Source organism: Grus americana, chromosome 3, assembly GCF_028858705.1.
Source record: "Grus americana isolate bGruAme1 chromosome 3, bGruAme1.mat, whole genome shotgun sequence".
NCBI lineage: Eukaryota > Metazoa > Chordata > Aves > Gruiformes > Gruidae > Grus > Grus americana.
This window is the reverse complement of record NC_072854.1, coordinates 57140969-57164595: the sequence shown is the minus strand read 5'-3', so window position 1 is coordinate 57164595 and position 23627 is coordinate 57140969. Positions and strand designations below refer to the sequence as shown.

General features: G+C 41.8%; 1 protein-coding gene across 6 annotated transcripts in view; it reads right to left on the bottom strand.

Annotated features, from left to right (window-relative positions):
* PKIB (cAMP-dependent protein kinase inhibitor beta) overlaps positions 1-23627 on the bottom strand; it is a 56114-nt gene that overhangs the window by 16121 nt on the left and 16366 nt on the right. Inside the window, exon 1 of one of the 6 annotated variants that reach the window (XM_054822859.1) lies at positions 18664-18736. The exons of 3 other annotated variants lie outside the window; for them this stretch is intronic. The gene's annotated coding sequence lies outside the window, so the exon portion shown is untranslated. Of the gene's footprint in view, positions 1-6393; positions 6625-18663; positions 18737-23627 lie in introns of those variants that run through there. 2 more of the 6 variants (XM_054822855.1, XM_054822853.1) reach the window with 2 other exon arrangements.

The following is a 23627-nucleotide window of genomic DNA, read 5'->3' as shown; positions in this document are numbered from 1 at the left end:
CTGAAATTTCCTACTGCTGTGCTTAACATGACGGTGACTTTAACATTCACAAAGATGAAAAATCAATAGGACATAAGGCTACATTTTGAGAAGTTATGTTATACAACATTTCTATGCCAACTTCTAAAATTGCATATTAAATCTGGACCCTCAGTTCCCTGCTCTGCATGTTCCATTTGTAATTTATTTATACTTTAGCATACATTTTTGCTTCAGATACAATATTCAATATTAAATGAATAATTTTTCATTGCATTCTCCAACATACATCATGCTTACTCTGATACAATTCCATGCAGGTCATATCCTCTAGAGCATACCTGTTTAATCTTAGTAGTAGTCCTGTTTACTGACTTTAATGAAATTACAGGTAGAAAAATCTGCCCCATCCCATGGTGACTCACCAAGAAAATAAACTGAGATTTGAGAAATGTGTCTTCCTTTAGTTTTATAATTTAAATAATGACCTTGATTCACAAGACTTCCCATTTATAATAACAATAGACTTTAACTTACAAATAAAAAATAAAATCAATCCATTACAATTCACTGAAACATATCCTGATATTATAGGTTTACATTTTGATCCCGCAGTTATGCACATACTTTATCTAATTGAAAGGCTTCTGTGCCGTCTATTGAAATTTGATAATACAGAAAGGAGACGGCACTAGAAACGCGCTTTTTAATGTTCAGGAGCAGATCACTGGGTCGGATTTGTCTCACTCAGATTTGGAGATAAGAGTTGTCTCCAGTGGATCAGACACCTGTCGCTACCGTCGCTGGTTATTTGCCTGCACCAGAACGTCTGTGACTGCACGTCAATGGTCAGAGGTATTTACACAGGGTATTTACACGCACGCACGGGCACAAACGATCAGAACAAGGCAACTCTCAGATTTATTCCTCTGCCAGAAAATGTTGAGAATGGGGGAAAAACTTACGAAAATTTTCAACAGAATAGGGAATATGAGGGCACAAATATCTGAGAGCATCTTGTTCTTAAATTTTCTGGGAATGAGCCAGCTACACCCTGCTCCACTGAAGAGCACCAATGAAATCGAATTCCAAATAAATGAAAAAAAAAACCAACCTGAACTCACAATCTCTTGAGGACTAATGATGGAAACAAATAGGCTATATTATTAGCCACAGTACACACTAAGAACTTTTTCCTTGCAACTTACTTTGGATTAATTCTACGCTTTAGGTGAAGGGTTTATCTGCAGTATTATACTTGCTCCTGCCTTCCTGTTTTTAGATGAATCCATTTGTTTCCTCTGCATCTCTGCTGAAAGGATACAATTGATCACAGCAATTTATAAACCTCCCTGACTTTCACACTATTTCAGAGTGTCTCTTCTTCCTGTGAGAATAGGCCTAGTAGGTGAAATTCATACTAGTTATAAGCCTAAACAAGTCAGTAGTATTACACCTGGGATTCATTTGGTTTAATTCCTTTAGCCGTTCAATATAATTCTATTTTATGAAAGTATGAATCATCTCTATTACCCTCCAATGTCCTTAGCCTAGGACATTATAACAGCCTTCCTATCTTAGAGCTTCACAGTTATAGACTAGTTTGGTAAAACAGACATCTTTCGATCAAAATTCTAGTAAAATTTATTAAGGAAATTATTTTATGGTCTCCCTGAGCTTAATCGGCAAGCGAGGAAAATTATTGTCTCTCAAAAAAGTAAGCCCTAAAAGCAAATCTCTACCTCCAAACATTATAGCCTGTCTGTTGTTTAAGAACAAACACTAAACAGTCATTTCCAAAGCATGTACTGGGCTGGCAGTCAGATAACTTCCACACAGTTGAATTAATGCATTCAAAATTAATTCGATTAAAATGATCTCTAATTAAGGCATATGGCTTTAAAGGAGTCTTTTCCATTTTGGTAAATGATTCTTCAGTAAACATGCCCTGCTATCGAAACACCTGGAGAAAGTGCTTCAAATAAGGACCAAAAAAAAGTGTATTTATATCCCAAATGATACTGAGGCTGTGAAAACAACCAGTACATATAGGACCATTTAAAAGATGGCAGAGTAGAAAGTTACAGCATGCTTTTTATAAGTGACTTGACTGAAGTACGGCTGGACCCTTAAGCTATTTTAGCTGGAATGCCACCAGGCATAGAACTTTTACTTAACTTTCTTAATCTACATGGGCCATTGACGCTTAAGGAAAAGTGGAGGGATGGAAACCAAAATATAAGCAAGCCATCAAGTCTTGTTCCTATTTGTCATACAAACAATGTTAGCTGGGAGGTCCACATATGGAATCTTTTTGTTTTAAAAGTTCAACAATCAGCTTTTGTTTTCCTCACCTTTATTATTTTTAATTTAACATTTAGTCTGCTACATTCTGAGTGAGAGGTGGGTTTAATTTTGACGTCAGACCAGAGCCATCCTCCTGCAAGGAGCAGCAAAAGCAACAAGCAAGATCTGTCTGAGCAAATGTTTTTGCTTTCCTCTGGAGTGGAACTGGATAGGCTTTTCCTACTGAAAACTGTTTTCCATTGTAAAGGAATCTACACTTCCACTGCGCAGGGGTCTGTTGGAACCATGCCATTCCTGAATCACATCCATTTTAACAAAACTTTTCCAGTACGGGCTGGCAACAGAGCGTGAGAACAGCCAGCTTGAGTTACTGCAGATTAGGCGAGTGCTTTAATTGCCAGGATCTTCGTTACCTCTGAAGTTCTCACTTGCTGGTTTCATCCCCACAAGCACACAAACATCTCACTGGGTTTCCTCACCCTGGAAAGAGCCTGTGCACAGCCCCAGTGGTACAGGACGTTTCCTAAAATTTTAGGAGGCCAGGAAAGCCCAGACCTTGCTCGGGTTTATCCCAGGGGGGTGGTTCCTTTGCGCTCTCATCTGGCACTGAGACCAAGACAGTCAAACCCTGGCAGCCACACAGGCCATTGGGGCATCCTCCACCTCAACTCCTCCTTCCCCTACCCTGACAGATGCAAGGTAGATGCCTCCCCTCTTCCTACCCTCCCACAGCAGCCAACACCTGCCCTCCTCCTTCTCTGCCCTTCTACAGCAGCAAGTTCACCCCTTGCCCCCAGGACGCTCTCACTTCACGCATGCCAGTGCCCCTCTCTCCCACCCTGCCCCACAGGAGGACCACAGCAGAGCCTACCCTGTCCCCACAGAGGCTCTTCCCTGGGCAACACCACGCGTGAACCTCCCCATGGAAAGACAGAAGAATGAGCAACGCAACCCGGAGAGGGGGAGTTAATCACAGCTGCCATTTCACTCGCTCGCTGAAGGCACGCTGATGCCCAGGAACGAGGTGCCCGTAAGAACCCATTTACAGTTGGTTAAAGATTACTGTTCAGCGCCGACATTTTGTATCCTTTGGATTTTATGTTAAATTGGAAATACCACCCTTGAAAGCTCCTTTTAGGATTTTGCAGCCTCCACAGCTTTTGGCCAGTGTGTATACATACCTGTGTAACATGTTGTGAGAGTTCAGGAACTGCTGAATGCTCAGAAACAAATTTTTTGCATCTGCAAAGCTAATGACCTCTTCTAAAACATCTACGAGCTCTGAACATTTCCTTTTATAGCTTTGCCAGCATAATCATATTGCAGCCTGACACCTGGCAGCGTAAATTAATCTTTTGGGTTTTTTTCCATGCAAATTCCTCAGAAGTCTATTTTTCCCCATTTTGTCTTATTAAGCACAGTTAGGGAGGGAAGGAGGAAAACAGTTAGGCATTGTCACTGTGTGAATCTTTTTGCAAACTGATACTTCTGTTTCTAGACAGATTGAAACCAATACCGAGACCCTTTTGGAGGACACATTCTACAAAGATTCATCTTTCCAAGAAACACACAGACCTAATTGCATCGCCTAATGGCAACTCCACGGCAGTTTTGTTTGTGGAAGTATGGAGTTGAGCTTTTCAAAACAAAAACCTGGAAATTATACTGACTGACAAGTGCAGATCTTTGGAGGGTTATGCTGATGTTGTAGTACTCCAAACATTTAGTCCTTGTTTTATACACTCTCATTTACTTCAGCATTAAAACCTGTATCTTCAAAAGGTCAAAAATAAGGATGCTTGTCATGCTTTCCTCATGAGCGGATATCCTTAGAGATGGTAGATTCCCTTTTTCTAAATTCCACTCAACACTGGAGATTATAGAACCATAGAATGGTTTGGGTTGGAAGGGACCTCAAAGATCATCTCATTCCATCTCCCCCGCCATGGGCAGGGACACCCTCCACTAGACCACGTTGCCCAAAGCCCCATCCAACCTGGCCTTGAACACTTCCAGGGAGGGGGCAGCCACAACCTCTCTGGGCAACCTGTTCCAGTGCCTCACCACCCTCACAGTGAAGAATTTCTTCCTAACATCTAATCTAAATCGACCCTCCTTCAGTTTAAGGCCATTACCCCTCATCCTATCACTACATACCCTTGTAAACAGTCCCTCTCCAGGGAGATGAGTAGAGCCTACACCTCCTCCCTAGAGTCTTGCATGAATCCAGGTGGAGAACTGCAGATGGTGTGATTTCAGGGGACTTTGTCTGCAGATGACCTCTTGCTCTTGCAGAGCTACAAAAGACCACAGGCACCACAAGAAACATTTTTCTCTGTTTTTCTCTGCTATATTTTTATGACTCACTTTAAAATGAATGGTTGAAAGGCTTGTTTTATTTATATCTTGTGTTTTTCTCAGAAAAAAAAAAAGCAGAAATACTTCTGAATTTTCTTGGTTGCAGACGAAAAGACATGACCTGTCACAGAACAGACCTGCATGCTACACTCATTTTTAAACTATGGGTCATATTCTATTCCTTGTAAGATCAATCAAACCACTGTAGATTTGTAGAATTAAACAGAGGTTCAGTAGAGAGCTGACAGAAAATAAATCTCTGCAGATTTCCGTCCAGAAAAGCCCTGCTCATTTATTCAGGGGGATGGGGAAGAGCAAGATTTGTTCCTGTCTTAGAAGTTTTAGCACTCCTCCATAAACTGTAGAGTCCCTCAAATGTGTGAGGACTGCATGAAGACCCGAAAGGCCAGGTCCAAGCACAAGCACAATTTGTGCTGAGTTCAGAGCTGTTCACGGCCAGTGGTCCATCTCAGACTCCTCTTGGTCACAGAGAGCTCCAGAAACCTGGCTGTGATACAGATGTCTCTACAGGACCGAGATGACAATCCACGTTTGAAGCCACATGGACGGTGGCTTTCGCCTGATGAATCCCTCTTCCCCTCTGAAGAAGGAAGAGATGCACCCACAGAGAAACTGAACCCGTTGCTGTACTTCTCAGCAGGGAACTCCCTAAAGCACCCACAGTCACAGCCAAGGAACGTCTGAACATATAATCTAGAGGTTGTTTGTCTGTTTGATTTTAATCTAACCACATTTATTATACCAAACAAGATTCTTACTCTAGTGTTTCAGCAGAGAGCCTAGAAAGACAAAGACAACTTCTGAGGTGTGCAAAGCCCAGCGAGCAGGAGAACACTGGCAAGGCTACAAACATTTAAGTAATAGGGAACTTTGCTTAGTTTGTTCAAAGCAGTATGGAGACAAGCACAGCTCTTTAACTAAAGTTCATTAGGAATGCTAGATGTTTATGAAACCTTGTTAAAATAGTTTAAAGACAGCCTAAAAGAGGCAGAGAACACACATGGTAGAATACAGCAAATGAGAGCATAAGAAAAAACCCTACCTACAGGACAGCAAAAAGGGATTGATGAATATCAGAGACACCCAGAAACAACTAGAATGTGATCTCAATGTCTGCCTTTCAGCTGACTACAGCAAGATGCCAAGGGAAAGCTGAACTGTTGCCAAGAGGGAAACAAAACTTGAATACATTAAAAATAAACAAACAGGCTACAAATTCACATACAGGAGCACATGCCTTACAGGTGGATTTCTGGACTTCAGTCTTGCCATTCAGGGCATTTGTGGTACAAAAATAAGTCCTTAACAACCATGTCATAAAATGAATTCTCCATCCTCCCGTAAAGGAGGGCGGATCTCTCTGCACCAGCAAGCGCTGCTACGTTCACCCCAAAGGTGGCAACTGCTGCCCGGACACTGCGTGAGAAAGCAAGCTGTGTTTGCTCAATGCATTCTGCTATCTGTAGCGGTAACACATTAACTATGGCATAAAAAATACTTTCACACTCTTATAAGATAAATGTCCACAACAGCGTTAATATTTCAGCATCGACACACAGAGAGATTCAGAGCAGACAAGAAAGCTACCTGGAAATAACCCTACTGCTTAATTTCGCATTAGCTGTCAGCTGATTCGCATGGAGCACTGACCAGCCTGCAGGGAAGAGGGTCATCTAGTAAGGCTTCTTGGAAATCTGCCCAATTCTGCCCCCCAAAATGTTTAAGTACCTTAAAGTTCATGGTTCAGGTAGCCCCACAGCATGGTCTTTCTTGAAAGAGGGGCTGGGTGTGAGCTACAGAAGAAAGCCACCGCTCGAGCTGTGGGCAGGGAGAGGAACATCCAGGAAGGTCCCAGCAGCTCTGGCTTCCGCTGTCCCCTCAAAAATAACCTGCCATCACACAGCTACCAGAGAAGCAAATCAACGCTGGAAAAGCCTCCCTGCTTTTAAAAATCAGAAAGGCTGAAACAATTTGAAGCTATACAAATAAAAAAAGCTTCTTGTGTGCCGAGTACGTCAGCAGGGGAAAAAAAAAAGGAACACTGAAGAAAAATTAACTTCTCAGCTGAGGAAATGACTCAACGTTTTGTACAAAGTCAAGATAGTCTCCACCTGACATTTTTCAAGGGTCAGACACCCACAGGTGGAGGACTGGGGGGAAGGAGGGGTTTTATTTACCACTGGAGAGGTTTCTTCCAACAAAGAGGACCCAAGATAAGTAAAATTCAACTGCTGTAAATCTAGAGCAATCCCACAGGAGTTATGTTCCCCTGGATGTACACCGGGGCAACCGAGATTGAGGTCTTCCCCCAAGCTGTTCACATCAGCCAATTACTTAGTTACTAATGTGCAAATGGGGCATTTCAGTGGGATCATCAAGTCAGGTAGCAGAAATAGAAATTCATTTGCCTAGATACATATTCCTTTTTTGTATGGCGTCATGTCTATTTCAAATTTTTAACTAGACATAAAAAGAAGAGAAAAATGAAACAATTTGTTTAAATGGTTATATTAAGTTAGCCTTCAAATCACTTATGCATTTATTTGGGTACCATATGAAACCACACTAAAGTCTGCACCAATCTATTCAACAACTCAGCACTTGCCAAGTATAACCTTTTCTTCTCCATATTCTCTCTTGGATGAACATTCTTCCCTCTGCACTTTCATATTAAGTGAAACCCCGTATAAACTTTGCAAAGGGCTCAGAGAACACCTGCCTGTTCCACAGGTACTAGTTATAAAAAATACCGCTCCAGAAAGTTATTAGAATAATAATACAAAGACCAGCAATTTGAAGTAGATTGAGGTTTGTCACGGAGAGATTACTGGATTTCAAAATACTGCAAAATAAATTGTACCACTTCTCAACCTCCACCTCAACATTTCTGCAACAGTAACTGATACAATAAAGAGAGCATAAATTTACAGGAAAAACTGCCATTTTCCCCGAAGCTTTTAGGACTCTGTAAAATTAGTTTTCTTCTTGTGCTTGTCGATTATGCCTATTTTATTGGTTTTGCTTAATTAACACTATCCAGAAGAAAACTTCAACAACATAACTGTCCTTGGCCATTGGTTATGAGATACGCTTCATTTATTTTACTAGTTGGCAAGGCAAAGCAAGAATGGGTTTCTAATTAAGAACCAGGATCTGAAGAGACTAGCGTGAATAAAAGGAGACAGAAAATGTTATCAGGGTCACACCTACCTGAGCTGCAGCAGCGGAAAGGAAGGATGTGGTTCCCACCATGCTGATGCACACACACACAACCCAGCTGGAGCAATGCAATGGCTAGAGCACCATTAGCCCCCTTTCCAACTTATTTTCTTTCCTTCTATTCCCCTTCCCTTCAATAAATCATGCCTCATATCAGCAGGGAAGCACAAAATTGAGAATGTTATCTTAAGTTAAAATGCTCTCTTGTTCCAAATCTGTTGCTCAGCTAAAGACAAAAAACTGTGCTTTTACTTCAGCTGATATATTGCTGGACAAACCGTTGGTACAGTCAGTGCTCTGAACCACACGCTTAGCCCAAAATGCTTTCTTTGCGCACACGCCCTTTCAAACCTGACATTTTCTGTGTTGATTTTAGCTGCTTTATAGTTATCTAAGTGCTGAGGAGAGGAAGAAAATGACATGCACATACAAAAGGTCTGTTGATGGGTTCTCTCTTTTCTATATTACTGTTCAAAAGCATATATATTAAACATCTTTGCAGCTCTCCAGGGTTTCTACCTGTTCTAAAGGATAGATTTTTCTGAACTATTACTGCAGCTTCCAAAGCTGTGACTCAGCAACCACACTTTCACACTTAGAAGTTTGCAAGTGGCTTGGTGCCAGGTAAACTAACAGCTTCCTAATATGCAGCAGGATGCTTTAATGAAAGTAAGACCATTACATATGTAAGGACAGATTATTTGCTGTAACCTCAGATAAACTTTGTTGGTCTTGCAGTGCTGAGAGCATTCAGAATCTCCCAAACAACATAATATTTGGGTTGTGGAAAGTCTATTCTGGCATGTCATCATTTATCAAGAAAAACACTTTTGCATTTTTCAAGAAATTTATTTTCCAAATAATATTGCTGAGACCTTTACTTGCTGATTTTTTCTACAATAAGAAGTTCTATTTATTCATTTTTAACAGATGAATAAAGTCTTCTCAACTTCAGTTCAGTGCCCTTGAGAAGCTCCCTTAAGCCTGAACCATTCCTTTTATAGACCAAGTTATCTTGTACAAAGTTTTTAAAGAAAGGAAAATTAGATCAGGAGATATATTATTGGCTTGATGTCCAGAATTCTCTTAGGTTTATAAATAAAATGCTTACCTATGCATATAAAGGCATTTCAGGTTATTCGTAATTTGCATTTATTTTGTATTATTATGTATGGATACCTCCACATCTCTTACACTGAAGTCTAAGGACATATGTCATCCAAATTCTTTTTTCTCTAAATGCTGTTACCACAGCCATTAAGACTTCACTGGATATGGAACTGTTCAGGCTCACACTACAGCTGATGAAAAAAACCCCTTCTCTCTGAAGTGAAGTGAATAAAGGCAGAGTCAGGTCTACTGCAAGCAGTCATATGCAAAGTCAAGCTTTTTGTGGACTTATGATGCAGGCCCACTACTGTCTCTAGACCTCATCTTGTCTCTTTTCTTGTTCCACACACCACAATTCTTCACAGCATCTGGGAAGGGATCTTCCTTCGCTCTTCAGCCAAGAGCACATGTATGTATAAGACCGGTGCCACGAGACCTTTGCTGGAGGTACCAGACCTGCAAAGTAGAAAGAAGCCAAACTGCAGAACTAGATGCCAAAGTTTCCTCTACCAAGCTGGATGCTTCAGAAAACTGCTTCACCCTACAAATCTCATACACGAAAGGAGAGCCATGTGGAACTAACCAACAGGTAGTACCTGGAAGAAGGGCATGCCTAGGGATCCTACCCATCACAGACTTTGTCTTGCACGGGGTTGCCAGGAAGCCATCACATCTACTCACCACTCACTTCAGCTGATGAAGAAATCATCACCTCTGCAATGACTCCTTCAAATCACCAGGCAGACTTCGTTTCTCCTTTTGAAAACATGTCCAGAGGAGAATACCTAGTGATTTGAAGAAAAACTGCCTTGAGCTTCTGTCTCCCAGGTGAATGCTTTGATCCCTAGGGAAGAGATTAAGTTGAGCAATAGCACTGTGCAGAAGTATTTTAACTGAAATTCTGCTCTTTTGATGTCAATGTAAGTTTTGCCCTAGTCTTTACACTTCAATCTCTAATACAATGCTTTCTTTGAGGGGGGAAAAAAGTATGTCATAGAAGTTGATGGTCAGGATTGGCATTCATTAGGCCACCACTTGAAACACAGAGGGAAAATATCATGCTTGAAACCTAAAGCCTGCTTCTGTAATTTATGCAATGACTATTTCTTTTACAAGAAGAAAGAAGCTTTGGAGTCAGTCCAACATTCACAGCTTTGACACTTCTAGCTGAATACCATAATGACCATGGTCATTTTGTCCCCACAGACCATGAATTCCTACCTGTCCTCTTCTCTAATTAGCTCCCAACTGCATGGATAAAAAGTATCCATAGCACTGAGCTGTTAGAAAGGGCTTAAACCAAACATGAGTAAAACCAAAACAAAATTAAGCCAAAACACTGTATGTTTATTTAAGTAAGACTTGACACCAAAAACATTGGCCATGCTGCAACGAACTGTTCCGTGTTTCTCTGAAAGAGTATTTTCCTTGCATTGCCGGGATCACTTTAGCAAAATACTGATAAAGAAAGCACTGAAGAGGACCCCAACAAGATGCCGTCCTCTTGGAGACAACAATTGCAAAACATCTTAGGGCACTTACATGCTTCTTGTCGCTGAAAGTAAATGAGAGCAATCACAACACCGACCTGCTAATCTGATGATAGGACAGTTGTAATCGCCCCTGTTGCTACATGCTATGTTGACTTACCAAAACTAATAGTTTGACTTTTCTTATCTCCCTAGGGGAATGGTTATTAGAATTTGTCCCTGCCAGTGAGGAGTTACCACAGCTACAAGGAAAGGAACAGGATTAAAAGAAAGTTGAAGAGTCAGTTTTCAATTATATGTATTATTTGAATGTACCAAACTCAAACAGTCATTTACTCTGGAAAGAGTTTTTACAGTTTTAATACAACTTTGGTGAAGTTTCAGTGCATTGCAGACATTAGTTTATCAGCAATACTGGAGTTAGAGTCCTGAAAAAAGTAAAGGAGGTCAGTGTAAGCTGTTAGACACACAGTACTTGAGAAAAACTGACCACTAACATGTCCAAAATAAATAGAAGATAATTATGCAATTATTTTGGAAACTCTGAGCATAAATTTCTGTGTTTATCATTTCTACATCACCTGTGTGTCTCCTACTACCACCTCAATCTCCAAACACTGACAAGCCACACTGACTTCAAGAGCTGGATCATCGCATGGTGAAATCTGAACTGATCCCAAAACGTACTTCATCATACATCAGAAAAGAGCCCTTGTTTTGTTCCTCTCACCACACACAGAGCCTATTTACCCAAGCTCTGCAAAGGCTTGTTCATGTTCCTTTTTTTTTGAGAGAAATTCTCAAGAACATCCCAAGTTAATCACTAAATTTGAAGTTGGTGAGCTCTTAGCAAGTGCTAAGAAAACAGTGAAGACCAGTAGTTGTCAAAGTGGACATAACTGGATGAAATGAAGTGACGTTTCATAGACAAACTAACGATCCTACCTCATTGTCAACTCCAGGCCCTTTGTTTTCTGGGAGAGACTCTTTCTCTCCTTATTGTCAGCCAATCTAGCAAATTTCAGCTCCAAAAGTAAAACTTTTGGGAAAAAGGTGCAATACCAAACATTCAACAGTGGCCCAAAAAGAAAGTGTCTTGGTTATATACTTTATCACAGTTTTAAAGCTTTACATGTCACTAATCCACATTAGAAATCTGACCTTTCATTTCCTTTAATTTTAGGAAAGAAAATAAATTCTGCAATTTTCCTATCTTTATCTCACCTTTATTATTAAGTCATTATTTCAAGCTGTTCACAGGTACTTTCTAGATGATGTCTTTGTATCTTCCCATTCTGTATGGATTCTGACTGTCCTGCTGAAGAAAAGCATGAGCTTTCTGAGTTTTTCTCAAAGTCAGCTGAGAAGGGGAAGGGAAGAAGTAACATAATTAGGAAAAATACAAACCAGTTCAACTCCATCCTGTTTAGTCTTCTAAACAAGAGCTCTGCATATGAAAATGAATTAGGGTCACTGCTTCTGGGACAACTCAAAAGCCTAATTAAATCAAAGCAAGGAATCCTACTTGACTTTGCCAAATACTTTACAGAGGGAGTGAATGAGACATGAAGAAAGGTCTGGAGGGAAGCAGACTCTGGTGGCTTCCTGGAGGCCACAGTCCACTGACGCTTCCTTCAAAGTATCAAACACAAATAAATTTAGGGATATCCTAAAACGTCAGTCTCCTGAAAAAAAAGGAGCAATCGCCTCTTTCACAGTGAAAACAAGTTAACAAAACAAAGTTCTCCTCCACCTGAGACAGCCAGGTGGAAATCAATAATTTACACTTCCAGCATTGGTCAGAACCATCTTCCTCACTGAGCAGAATTACAAGGCCACAGGGACAGACAGGCATAGGTTTGAACTCTGCTACAGAATCAGTCAAGGTGATGACTGGGTGTGAAACACCTTTTACACTTCCCTGATGCAGGAAGTCACCAAGTCTCATTTCATGCTCCTGCTCCCAGAAATTGCTCCACTTTATTTTGGACCCTGAATACAAGTTTGTTGAACTTATTAGAGGCTACAACACTAGACAGTATTATTTCTTCATTTGTTGAAGCAGAAATAAAACTTAATTTTTGTTTTACTAAACTACCTCAGCTAGGTATTTGTTGGAATGCAGTTCTGCTTTCCTGCGTGTTATTGTGATGGCTTCTTGCCAGCCATCATTTTGAGAAGTTAAATACTAGCTTCTAGATGAGCAGCAGACAACAGAACATCATTCTAAAGAAAACAGGTGGCAGCATGAAAGGAAAGCAAAGATTTTCCTGTTTGGACAGTCGCCTACTAGTCCTGGCTAAGCAGCTCCCTTATGAAGGCAAGGTAGAGTTTTGTCAAAATAGAAGTTTGTCAACATCTCAAAACCAGCATACTTTTCATCATGTCAAGGCTCACTGGGTGGAGAACAGCAGTGATATTCTGCATTACTCATAGGCCTCTCAGAGTGGGACAGAATATGCAGACAGGAGGAGGTATCTGGGACAGAGCCAGAAGTAGAGGATAAAGCAAGGCTGAAAACTTGGTGATATAAAATCATAGAATAATTCAGGTTGGAAGTGACCTCAGGAGGTCACCTATGCCAACCTCCTGCTCAAAGCAGTGTCAATACCTAATTCAGACCACACTGCTCAGAGATTTATCCAGTCAGCTTTTTAATACCTCCAAGGATAGAGACTCAGAACCTCTCTGGGCAATTTGTGCCAGGGCTTGTCTGTCCTCATGAAGAAAAAGCTTTTCCTTACCTCAAGTCTGAATCTGCCCTGTTCTGGTTCATGACCATAGTCTCTTGCTCTCCTGCTGTGCAACTCCGTAAAGAGCCTGGCTCCACCTTCTCAGTAACAGGTTATAGGTATGGGAAGGCTGCTCTTAGGTCCTCCCAAAGTCTTCTCCAAGCTGAACAAGCCCCAGTCCCTCAGCCTCTCCTCACAGGGCAAGTGTTCCTTCCCCAGCCAACTTAGTGGTCTCCTGTTCCAGCTTATCAACATCCTTCTGGGTAAGGCGGGGGCAAAACAGGACACAGTCTTGCAGACATGGTCTAATGAGTGCACCTTCCTTGGTGAGTAATGTTTAGGTTGTTGCAGGCAATGCACAAAGCAGGATAAGATGGTCACAGTTACCACGAGTTTTCAGGTTGAGTGTCTCACCCCGACAGGTGTGCAAAAGATGGGGAACTATCAACTGATCCAGCAGGACTTTGTATTCTAAAAGCCTCTGTCTTTTGGAAACTGGGCACGATGACAGATTTCCAGTTTGGCTGTGAGACATGTAGAGCAGAGCATGTGGTACTCCAAATCAGGCATCAAAACCCAGCTTTTTTATTCTGAATGGGGCTGGCACCGAGTCTGGTTTCCAGATGGTCTTCTGTTGTGTGTTTCTGTTGCTTAGAGGAACACAGCAAAATCAGAAGGGAAAGCCCGTCCCCACAGAGAAGCAAGAAACCAGGGAAACAGAAGTAAAAACGCAAAGATAAGGCAACAATTAGTAAGTTAAGTCACTTCCTGTGTCACAGTTTTCTTAAGTAAGGAACCAGCTGTGGAAGCTCTCGCTTTTATGCCAAACAATTCAGTGTTTGACTCTCCCGTCTGTAGTAGCTTTGGCTGGCATTTTCCAGTCTTATTTATACAGTTAGATGCAAAGCAGCCAATTATCATGCATGCTATTTCTTTATTGACAAACATGGTCTTTGAAAGGACAGATGCTCATGTTTACCATCCCCTCAGATTTCAGTCAGTCTCCATATCAGTGTTTGAGCCCTATACTATGCGAAGTCTGACTTCTTTTGCTCTTTATCTGCTTTTGATATTTAATTTTTCAAACTGCTTTATGCCTGTACTAGGGTCTGATTTAATTTTTTCCATATTTGGAGATGTTCCTTACAGCTTATTGATCTCAAAATCATTAATGAATATCATTAAAAGTCAATGGGAAAATTCAGTTTAAGGATTTGACCCCTGGAGTAACTCTGGCTTCTAAAAGACTCCCAGTACAACTGAAGGGCACATACTTCATACAGGGGACATGACAAAGTTGACTTAAAGGACTTCTAACTATATTTACCTTTAACTATGTGACTATGTTTCATTTATTTATTGTATTATTACCTAGCAAAAGACAACTCAACTACAACAGGGGATAACTGCTGAGAAGCAGTAACTGGGATAGAGGAATTAGGACAGGAAGGCACATTACCCTCTAACTCTGCTGCTCCTTCAGCCCTTGCCTCTTGACCTCGAACCCATGTTACAGCTTCTTCACCCCTTACCAACTTTTCTCTTTTTCTTCCATATTACTGATGCAGAAGTCAAGCTAATGAGCTTGGCGAGCTTATTACTTTTCATGTCAACTACAGCTTACTTGGCTTGAAGCAGAAACCCAGGAATCTACAGGCTGTGGTAGCCAAAAGGTCAAATTGCCTTTGTACGGACACAAGCAGTGTATGGACAGAGAGGCCAATTAACCTGTCCCCCTAACCCTGCAGAAGTTAATGAACAAGTGTAACGTCACTGCCAGCTGCACCGTAAAAAGCCAAATGTGTGGCTGAAGTGTTAGGACCCATGAAATACAAAGGGTGAGCAAGCAGCATTTTGAAAGGTAATTTAATTTCAATCACTGGTCAGAGATTTGCAGAAGGCAGAGGAGGTGTTTCAGGCTTGCCACTGTCCACAGTACAACCACGCAAATGCCAGTATGGCAGTAAACCACCTGTTTTCACCTGCCCTAGCACAAGGCGGACACAAGCAGAGCACCGGCCAGGTGTATCTGCAAGCCTGAGATGCAGAAGGAGCCACAGACTCAAAAGGGGTTTGGAAGGGATGGAGGACAAAAGGGTTTAGTCTTTCCTCCTATACTGTAGAGCCAATCCTGCCTGTTTGTGACACAGAAAGGGAGAGGGGAGAGAAATCTCCCCCAAACATCAGTATGCAATCTTTGGTGGCTTGCAGTCGCAAATCAGCAAATTCACGCAGACAGACCTAGGCCTGAGTAAGGCTACAGCCTATTTCTGTGCAGGTTATCATACTGTGCACAGGATTTTGTAAGCACAATTATGGTCTCTGACATCCTATCTAAAAAGAGTGGTCACCATAGTAACGCCTGAATCCCGTGGCACTGCACACCTGATACCAATCAATCTTAAAAACATCTTTGTAAAGAAACAGACTCCTGGAAAACTGCAGATGGAGGTTTTGCATTGAGTCTAAGAAGATGCTCTCTTATAACAAAAATGGAAATTGTACCTTATATTCCTCTCATTTGACTCTCCCTCCATACAATCCCATTCTCCATCAGCTTACAAAAGCGACAGGGAAAAAAAAGGGCAATGGTTCTATGCTGAAAAGAGTGACAAACAATGAAGTACAGCTGGCACGTAAATGATACGTTGTATTTTTCCCCCAGAGCATTAATTGTGACTTCTGAGAATACAGTCATGCTCTGGTTGCTGAAACAAAACATAAACATGCCCACCATAGTGCCTCTCCACCCACCCAGGGCATCAGATTTCCCTTCAAATGTTAAAAACCAGAAGTTTCATCAGCTTCTTTTTCCCTTTTGCTTTCCCAGTCTGCAATTTAATGTAGTTGATTAGAATTGTGTTTCTCTGTGTGGGTAAAAGAAGAAGAGCGTGATTAAAGAAATGATGTCTGCATTTAGCTTGGCACCGTGGCTTTCGGAAGTACATTCTGCCACCAGCCCTCCAGATACATCCAGCAGCCAAAAAGCTGATGAAGTTGCTGATGTCTCTGGGGGTTTTTGGTGGGTTGCTTCTTTTTTACAGCTCAGCTTCACCCTAGCAGCCTTTGGGCTATCTGTGCTGTGCCTGCTCCTCTACCTGTTTCAACGACCTGCTGCCTCTCGTCATCCTAGCAAGGACACTGCTACGGGTTGATGAAAATAATCCCTGCAAATAACTCATGCACAAAGTTCAGCCAGCCTCAGCAGTATTTCCAAGACAGTCATGATATTTCCTATTTGATTCTATCCCAAATTATTGCTACTTTCATTATATGAAAGTCTATCACTTGTTAATTTTCCTTTGAAAAAGACTGTTTCTGTTCAGATGGCTTCCATCTTTGTCATCTTCCATTCCATCTATATGTTATTTTTCAAATAAGTCACAGCTATAATAATTTATTCTGACATGCCTCTCCTTTATTTGATGTGATTTCAGGAGAGCCACTGAATTTGCAAACGCCATTGACTGACAAAAGTTGGATATCCAACTGCCATGATGCTAGTAACAAATTTGCTTAGAAATTCTTTTTGCATCCTGGAGACAAGTGTAAAAACAACTGAAGTAGACACTGTATGAGTCTAAGGAGGTAATGAGATATTCTTTACTAAGCTTGCTGAAGTCACTAGAAACTGTTCACCCCCTCTTGCCATTCCTTCATTGCTGACCCACCAGAACAATTACGCGCACATGAACTGCTACCGCAGGCTGTGCTGTCTGTAATGCTTTAGAAGTCAGCGCTAGTGTCATGGAGTCCTGTTACACACAAGGAAGTCAGGCTTTAAATCTGCTTTCATAAAGTGTGGAAGTTAAATTTATTCAGCTGCACTTCTGACGTGTGTCTCACAGTAAACGGCATTATTGTTCAGCTGGGCAACACACCCCCATGATAAAAACGTTATGTTCCAAAATCAAAATTAAGACGTCACTAACAGTTTATTGAGTTTTAAGCTATGCCAGGGCCCAGTTATGGTTTTCAAACTGCATAGGAATCAATAGCAAAAGAGATCCATTGATTTTGGCAAGGATCTGAGACCATGCTTGGATTACATCTCGTATTTTTTGCAAAGGTAAAGTGGCAAGGGAAGATCAGGAAAGGGCAAGTGAGTTGTTACAGCAATTGAGGAAGCTGCCTGTGGCCTCCTCTGCTTTATCAGCCTGTAGGAAACAACTCAAAACCTGCCTTTCCCAAATCCTTAGTTAAAGACAATAAAGTAATCCATGCAGTGAAACACACAAAACCAGTCTACCCTCGCCCTGAAAGAGCTTTGTCGTAAATAGTAAATAACTAATTAACCGAGCAGTGCAGCCTGGAAGGCATTCGTATGCAGGCACCTAGGAAAAACCCAGTTAAGGAACAGAGCATCACATTATACTTGCCACCAGAAAATGATGATTCATTTGTTTTCCATATCCATTTATAATTTAAAGGTCATCATAAAAACCCCCAAACCAGCAAGGGTCAAAAGCTTCACGAATATTTTCATTACCTTCTCTAGCAAGTCTTCATATGCTTTTGCTGACAGTAAGCTCACAAACCTTTCACCCTTATGCAGCTGACTCAGTCAGTACTGCAAGTTTCGAAACGTATGCTAAACTGATGCTGTCTGTTAAGGTTGCCTTCCTTTATCACTGTCCTTATGTACATGAACTTCAAACACCGAATACCAGACTGTGGACATGGCATGTGCCTTTTAGGCTGTTTTGTTTTTTTCAGTGCTCCCTTAGGAATACAATCTTTATGTAAACACACCTACACTGTGACTCTTTTTTATCCCCTGATGCTGTACAGTAGAAAAAACTAATAAACAGTTTGCTAAAGAGTTATTTATACAAGTACAAACACAAACCCACTAGCTTTGATAATATATTTTCCTTTTATATATACTAGTGTAAAACTGTAGTGAAATATAATCAGCGTGCTAAAAATTTGCCCCATAAAAAGCAAGCATAATCAGAACAGCAGAACAAGTCAAGAAGTCTGTCTTCTGAGTTCCCCTTTCAGATTCAAACTTGCATCCCTGGCACCTAAGGCAAAGATTTTTTTCCCTTAGCCCAGTTTTATTTCTAAGTCTCAGTACTATTGCCTAGAAGCATTTGATAGCTTTTTTCCCCTCCTCTTTCTGTGTCTCGGAGAAGAGAAGAAAGCAAAGACAGAGCCTGGATTCTCTGACAGGGTTTGTCTTCATACTGTGATTGATGAGGCTGATGCCATACTGAATTTAAACTTGAAAATGTCAAAAACATCATCCCTCCGAAGCAGAGGAAGAAGGGCACCGACTCAGCCCATTGCTGTAGGTAGCACAGCCTGAAGTTGCTTGAATAGGCTCAAAAACATTTGAAGACACAGGCCAGTCTCCTAAGAGAGGATTTATGGTATTCATTTACCTGGAATTTAGACTCGACAACCACCAGTTCCTAGCTGTGAAATGTAAAAGGAATTGCTACCTGTTGCAGCTCAGCGCTCCCCTTCTCCAGCTGCATCAGGGAAGGATTGCAGCCACGCGTCCCCAGCGAGAGCCACCTCCCCCTGTGAACAGGAGAGGGGCAAGTCACAGGAGTGGACGCTCCCTGCCAACCCCAAACAAAGCTCCCTTTGTCCACCGAGACTCCAGCTAAGAGGATGTGTGCGCCTTACCCTCACCCGTGGTTGCAATCCACCCGTGAAACACGTGAACAGGAGTGTTGTGCAGAAGCTTCTAGCCAGCTGGATGGTGAAACACCCCCTTGGGGTGGGGGCATCCCTTCCTGTAGGGCCCAAGTCTTTCTTTAGATCTTCAGTGCATACAGTTTAGGAGTCCACCTCCCCACCCCATCCTCACCTCTGTGTGTGCTCAAATAATTTGACCTATTCAGAGTAAAATTAAACTTCTGGGGGATTTCAATGTGATTTTTACCAAGAGCTGTTAAATGACAAATACTTTTGAGCATGGCCTTAAGGACCCAGATGCCTGATTTATGCACGATAGAAAGTCATGACAAATACCAGTGCGCTCTCCAGACACTCACCTGCCACTGTTTCCCTAAGGTAGCCATGCCCTTCCCAATCATTCTCAAGATAAGAATGTAAAAGGCAACTGGCACATCAACAGAGAAGAAAGAAATGGCGTATTATAGCTGCCCTTCTGATTTTTGTTGACGTTCTGTTTCCAGTGAAGGCATAACCACTCCTAACTCTCGCATCTTTTGGAATGAGGGGTGAAGGCACCTCTAAACACTTATCACCCAAGTGCATCTGCTCCTTGTCCATACCATGGACTGGAGAAAGGTAGCCCGGTGGAGACAGCTCTGTCCCACCACACACAGAAGGAGGTGGCCTACAGACAGTGCTAATGAAGTGCTTTTTATACGTGAGGCCCTCACAATTAGGCTCTTGATGTACTTACCAGTTGCCTCATTCTGCTTTCAGGTGAGTTTACATTTTTCTTTGGAGCACTCTCCAAAGGGCTGATCTCTGCTGACAGGCATTTTATGCCAACTATTGAAATCCACAGGCTTACTGGCTGAGTACAGCTCTACAGCAGATGGGGGACCAGAACTTCAGCCTATGGACTAAGCCCTCTCCTTCTCAGGTTTCCTATCTATTCCCATGACTGTAATTACAGCATTGCTTTGGCCATAAGAGGCCATCTTGCTCTTTCTTCTGAAATATATAAATATGGCATCAGTTTAGACTGTGCAGTGCTTTTATAGGACATCTTTAATGTGCACACAGAGCAGCTTTAGAGATTCCACCGTCCTTTTTGTGAGAGGTTTATACATGGTCTCTCCAATGAAAAACTTCTTTATGACAATTCCTCCTGGGTCCAGTATAACTACATTGACCTGGGTGACTGTTCCCCACTTCACTGTTGTGCCTACACAGTCCATGGAGACTCTGAGAGGATGCACAATGATTTAATCTTCCACATACATCCTATGATAGAATCATAGAATGGTTTGGGTTGGAAGGAACCTCAAAGCCCATCTAGTTCCAACCCCCCTGCCATGGGCAGGGACACCCTCCACTAGACCAGGTTGCCCAAAGCCCCATCCAACCTGGCCTTGAACACTTCCAGGGAGGGGGCAGCCACAACCTCTCTGGGCAACCTGTTCCAGTGCCTCACCACCCTCACAGGAAAGAATTTCTTTCTAATATCCAATCTAAATCGACCCTCCTTCATGATGAACATGAAGGATATTAGCAGGCATGATTTCCACATTGTAAACCCGTATTTGAGGAGTTTATCTTTCAAAAATGGATGGAGCTTATCAGTTTGCACATTTTTACCATTCCCAGACACAGACATAAGTGGGCTCTACATCTGAACAGATAAAGGAGGTTAATTTAATTTCTGATCCCATGTTGTAAACTATTAAGCTCCACAACTTGTGTCATGAGCGTTATCTGCAGTGAAATACGTGAAAAAAGACAGTTCATGAGTTCTTTTATCAAGTTTAAAAAAATATCTATAGCTAATCAGTAGGCTAATCTTATGCTTAAACCACATCTACTTGTCGTTGAAGCTCTTTCCTCTACCAGTAACTTGTGTAAGCAAGTGCATTCTACTACTTGCAAAAGAAATTTCACAGATGCAGAGAGAAAAAAATCTTTTCCATACCCACCGTTATTACTACTTATTGATAAGTATTTCAAACTCCAAATCTGTTTGTAACATTCAGGAATGAGCACCCCAAAGAAGCTTTTCTGTTTTCAGCAACACAACAGCAGTTTCTCAAAAACAAGTCCGTCTATATTAATGAGGCCTAATTAAGCATCTTTCCATTAACAATCCTGGCTGTAAGTACCTTACTTACTTAATGATTTGCAGAACCTAACTGCAGCCTTCCAGTACCTGAAGGGGCCTACAGGAAACCTGGAGAGGGACTGTTTATCAGGGAGTGGAGTGACAGGACAAGGGGTAATGGGTTCAAGCTGAAGGAGGGTTGATTTAGATTAGATGTTAGAAAGAAATTCTTTACTGTGAGGGTGGTGAGGCACTGGAACAGGTTGCCCAGAGAAGCTGTGGAGGCCCCATCCCTGGAAGCGTTCAAGGCCAGGTTGGATGGGGCTTTGGGCAACCTGGTCTAGTGGAGGGTGTCCCTGCCCATGGCAGGGGGTTTGGAACTAGATGATCTTTAAGGTCCCTTCCAACCCAAACCATTCTATGATTCTATGAATATCTGCACTTCTCATGTGAGGGCTCTAAGAACTTAGGTTGACTGACACAGCGTAAAAATCATCTACTGTAATTAGGCTTTAGTTTTAATTACACAAGTTCAGATGTTTTCGTTAACATATATTTTCTTCAGATCTTCAAATACAACATTAAGGAGCTCAGCGCTCCTTCTCAATAGGATCTTAAAAATTACCGGGATTGTTTCTGTTTATTCCAGAGCTGTGACTAGTTCCTGTTTCATTCTCTTTTGGGACATGTCAATGTATACCTTCTGAAAGCAAAAGAGTAGGTAGATGATCTGAAGGGTATTCACTGCACGTAACACCCCTTTTCACCTCAGTATTTCTTTGTGTGCTGAGAGGAACATGAGCAATGCTTCTGCCTTCAAAACCACTTACCCTGCAAAGCACTGGCAACGTCCCTACATACCTGAAGTGGACAAGAAAACAATGGCTACAGCTGGGGTAGGGACAAGGAGACAATTACACCAGCTGGCAGAGGGCGATGAGGAGGTAGCAGTGACACCCAAAAGAAAGATTAATTATGGCAGCAGCGAGGCTTGGCTCTGAGAAGACTGGGGCTATCATTCTTGATGTCCTGTACCTTGGCCAGGATCTCTGTCAGAAACCAATATTTTGCAAATTCCCACACCTCCACAGACTTACGAACGTTACACACGATCTTAGCATTTCAAATGTCCACAGAATCAATAGGCAACAAATCACGATTGTTTCCAAGACAGAACTTGCTTGATGTCATGCAGTTGGCTTCAGGGAACAACTTCTGGATGTCTGTGGCAAATCTATTCCGGATCTGAAAACTGGGTTCAAGAGATGATTGAGAGGTGCTGGAGGTAATTAATAATGTTGAGAAGGCCATAAAAAAATTGAAGAAAATAAAATCTATCAACATCTATTAAACACAAAGATACTGCACCTGGCTCAAGCAACCCGTGAGCTGCTGACCACTGGGCACATGGAGAAAATACAGGGGAAAGTACTGTTGTGTGTTTATAGTGTTTTTCCTAGTCACTTAATTTTTACTTCTCTCAGCAGCAAGATCGCCATTCATCCTGAACCAGTTCAACTGTTGTAATGCTCTGGAGGAAAATATAAAAATAACCCCTCCACAAATTAAATCCCCATTATGTCAGTTCAAAGCAAATGGAAAACTTTCCTCCCCTTCCATACCGAAGAGCAGTCCAAGTCATTTAGTCAATGCTGATTTAAGAAAACCCATTCCTTTCTGGACACTCAAGCACTGGAACAGCATAGCACACTGAGGTTTCTAGTCTGGTGTTTGCTGCCCGGTGCTGTGGTGAGGCAGAACAGCAAGTTTCTAACAAAGAGAAGACCACAAAACAACATTTTCAGTTTTGATTTCCACCCCCAGAAGCTGGTGTGTGAGACCACCTCCAACTAGCCCCACAGCAATTCCCCACAGAGGGGAAGGGCTGGTCTCTGCTGTGGCAAGAAGTCAAATGTGTCTGCTGATTTTGGAGAGGTAGAAAGCAGAATCTAAAAGTGGAAAATTACAAGGGTATTTTTGGCTAATAAGACATTACAGCTTTCCGATGAAAATGGGAAAGGATTCTATTAACTGTTCATTCAGTTTAGTTTTTTGATTTCAAAGAAGCATTAGAGAATGAAAAAGCACTCTAAAGATTGAAAGAGCTCAATCAGAAAAGAACATAAGATTATCAATTTTGTCTTCCTATTGAAACTGTGTGACCCCTCCACTTGTGCTGAACTCTGCTTGCATGGTAAAATGGGAAGTTTCACAGTGCACAAAGAGATAACACACAGGTTTTTCCATATTGATCATCCCTGAAGCCCGGCAATTCTCCGCTGCTGGCTGCAGAGGCAGACCTGCAGTGCTGCAAGGTTGCCCTTCTGAAAGGGCAGCAACAGGAGCAATCAATTCCTAAAGCAGTGCTCTTTAAAGCAAGGTGATGCTGAGGAAATTTAAAAGTCAAATGCCTCAAAGAAACACCACCTGCTCTCCTGACTACAGAGACATCCCTGACACTGGGCAGTCAGGACATGACAATTTATGTGCTGTATCTGCCATAAATAAAGCTATCAGCATAGATGTGAGAGCTGAAGTCAGCAGCTGCAAAACTAAATCCCTCTTAAAAAAACCTCTGATTAGAAGAAAAAGGATGTCAGAAGCCTAGACCCACCCTAGCAGCAGCTTGTGGTCACTTGCCAATGTTCAGCTGAAGCAATCTTCTGGCACACCAGGCCTTGCCAA